The 3267-nt window shown below is 29.5% G+C and overlaps 1 pseudogene; it reads left to right on the top strand.

Annotated features, from left to right (window-relative positions):
- Window positions 1-2937: 2937 nt before the first annotated feature.
- On the top strand, window positions 2938-3056 carry LOC131817187 (U6 spliceosomal RNA; annotated as a pseudogene).
- Window positions 3057-3267: the final 211 nt, after the last annotated feature.

Consider the following 3267-nt stretch of genomic DNA (forward strand, 5'->3'; position numbering starts at 1 on the left):
ATAGAGTTGTATGAAATAAATTCAATCAGTTAAGACATTAATGTTTGGAAAACTGGGTGGTCAGTTTAGTATTTCAAAAGAAGATTTTAAATTTAAACCTTAAAACTGAGCTCTTTCAGCCTTATTTATAGACCATCCTTCATGCTTCATAAGTATTCCTTCATTGTAAACTAACTAATAGTGTTTGTCACATTGTATATAACTAAAATGGATTTTGTATTCTATTATTTCAGAGTTAGTTGCAGTTTCTATTTCCTTACTTCCTTTTTTGAAAAATAGATTAATTCTACAAAAAGTTATTTCCAGCTTTATTGAAAAATAATTGACATATTATAATTTGTAAATTTAAGAAATGATTTCTTATAACACTGCAAACTTTTAACATTGTGTAAATTTTGTACCATTTGATAAATTGGTATACATCTATATTGCAATATATTCTACATAAAAATGTTAATACATCTACTATCTCATATAGTTGCCTCTGTTTTTTATGCATGTATTGTAAGGAATTTTAAGATCTACTCTCTTAGCAACTTTAATGTATATAGTACAGTAGAGATAAACTTCAGAGGTCTTGTGGGTTTTGTTCCAGACTGCCTCAATAAAGTGATTATATCAATAAACTAAGTCAAATCATTTTTTTTTTTTGGTTTCCCAGTGCAAATAAAAAATCATGTTTCCCAGTGCATATAAAAAATAAACGCTATACTGTACTGTTCAAATCATTATGTCTTTAAAGAAAAACAATTCATATACTTTAAGTAAACTAGTTCTGAGTTTTCAGTGGGTCATAATTACTGATCACAGATCACCATAACAAATACAATAATAATGAAAAAACTTGAAATATTGCAAGAATTACCAACATGTGACAGAGAGACACAAAATGAACAAATGTTGTTAGAAAAATGGTGGCAGCACACCTATTTTATACAAGATTGCTATAAACTTTCAACTTGTAAGAATGTGATATATGCAAAATTTAATAAAGGGAAGCACAATAAAAAAAGTATGTATATATTATTAACTATGATCATCATGCTGTACATTAGATCCCCAGAACTTTTTCCTATTATAGTTGCAAGTTTGTACACTTTGAACACCTTATTCCACCCCAGGTTCACCCCTTGTCAACTCAACTCTATGTTTCCATTAGTTTGCTTTTTCTTCAGATTCTGTATGTAAGGGTTATCGTAATACATAAATTAAAAAATATATAAAATCTTTGAAATATTTCACTTAGTATAATACCTTCACGATCCATCCATGGTATTGTAAATGGCAGTATTTCTTAATTTTTCATGGTTATGTAGTATTCCATAGTATATATTTACCATACTTATTTTATTCATTCATCCATTAATGGATAGTGAAGTTATTTCCATCTCTTGCTTAGAGTTAATAATTTTATAATGAACATAAGAGTGCAGATATGTCTTCGAATAGTGACTTCGTTTCCTTTAGATATATACCTAGAAGTGGGATTACTGAATCATATGGTAATTTTACTTTTAATAATATGAATAGTCTCCATACTGTTTTCCATACAAATTTATATCCCTATCACAGTGCATAAGGTACCCATTTTCCCCAATATTTACCAAAATTTGTTAGTTTTAATTTTTTGGTAGTATATATTCTAATAGGTAGTAATATCTTGCTGTGTTTTTCAGAGGTAAACAAAAACAACAACATAATGACTTTGCCCTGAGTTTTTTATGTTGAGCACTTTTTAATGCTCCTGTTGGTCATTTATATAACTTTTTTGAATAAAAAGTCTATTGAGATCCTTTTGCTATTTTTTTAATTATATATTTTTTTCTTTTTGTATCTGTTGGTTATTAACCTCTTTTCAGATATAAGATTTTTAAGAATTTTCTTCCATTCTGTGGATTGTGTTTTCATTCCCTTTTTTTTGGCAATGCAGAAACTTTAGTTTGATGTAATAACATTTATTTATTTTTGCTTTTTTTGCTTGTGTTTTTGGTCTGGTATCCAAAAAACTATTGGCAAGACCAATGTCAAGGAAAATTTTTCCTATGTTTTCCTTTAGGAAATTTAGTTTCATGCATCACATTTAAGTCTTTAATCTATTTCAAGTTAAGATTTATGAGTGATATAAGGTTCCAGTTTCATGCTGATTTATGTGACTATTCAGTTTTAAATATCATTTACTGAAACAGACTATCTTTACCCATTACATATGTTGGCCCCTGTCAAATATTAGGTGACTGTATGAAAAGATTTATTTCTGTACTCTCAATTCTGTTCTACTTGTTTATTGGTCTGTTTTTATGCCAGTATACTTTATTGTTTTGAGCACGGGGGCTTTGTAGTATAGTTTCAAATCAAGAAGTGTAATTTCTCTTCTTCATTCTTTCTCAGAACTGCTTTGATTATTTGTTTGTCTCATATAAATTTTAGGATTTTTTACTTATTTATGTAAAAACACAATATTGGATTTTTAAAAAGATTATTTATTTATTTATTTGAGAGAGAGAGATGGCAAGCAGGCAGAGAGGCAGGCAGAGAGATAAGAGGTAGCAGCTTCCTGCTGAGCAGAGAGGCTGATGCGGGGCTCGATCCCAGGACCCTGGGGTCATGTCCTGAGCTGAAGGCAGCAGCTTAACCCACTGAGCCACCCAGGTGCCCCTAACATTGGATTTTTGATTGGAATTGAATTTACAGATGGTTTTCGGTAGTATGGACATTTTAACAATGTTAATTCTTACCATTCATAAATATGAGCTATCTTTCCATTTGTGTCTCCTTGAATTTCATATCAATGTCATAGATTATGGGGTACAGATCTTTCATCGTCTTAGTTAAATCTTATCATAAGTATTTTATTAGTTTTGATGCTAGTGTGAATTAGATTGTTTTCTTTATTTTTTCAGATAGTTCATCATTAGAGTGTTAAAATGCTCCTGTCTTGTGCTTACTTTATGGCAGCACATATACTCAAATTGGAATGATGCAGAGAAGATTAGCGTGATCACTGAGCAAGGATGACATGAAAAACTATTAAAAAAATGAAACAAAACAAAATTCTTCTCTTTTATATATTGATCTTGTATTTGGCAGCTTTACTAAATTTGTTTTTTCAAAATTTTTTGTGAATTTTTTAGGATTCTTTTACATGTAAGTTCATGTTATCCAAAAAAAAGAAAATTTTACTTCTTCCTTTTCTTTTTTTTAAGTCTTTTATTTCTTTGTGTTCCTTGTTTCTCTGGCTAGGACATCCAGTACTATGTCAAATGAGAG

Source organism: Mustela lutreola, chromosome 15 (assembly GCF_030435805.1).
Source record: "Mustela lutreola isolate mMusLut2 chromosome 15, mMusLut2.pri, whole genome shotgun sequence".
NCBI lineage: Eukaryota > Metazoa > Chordata > Mammalia > Carnivora > Mustelidae > Mustela > Mustela lutreola.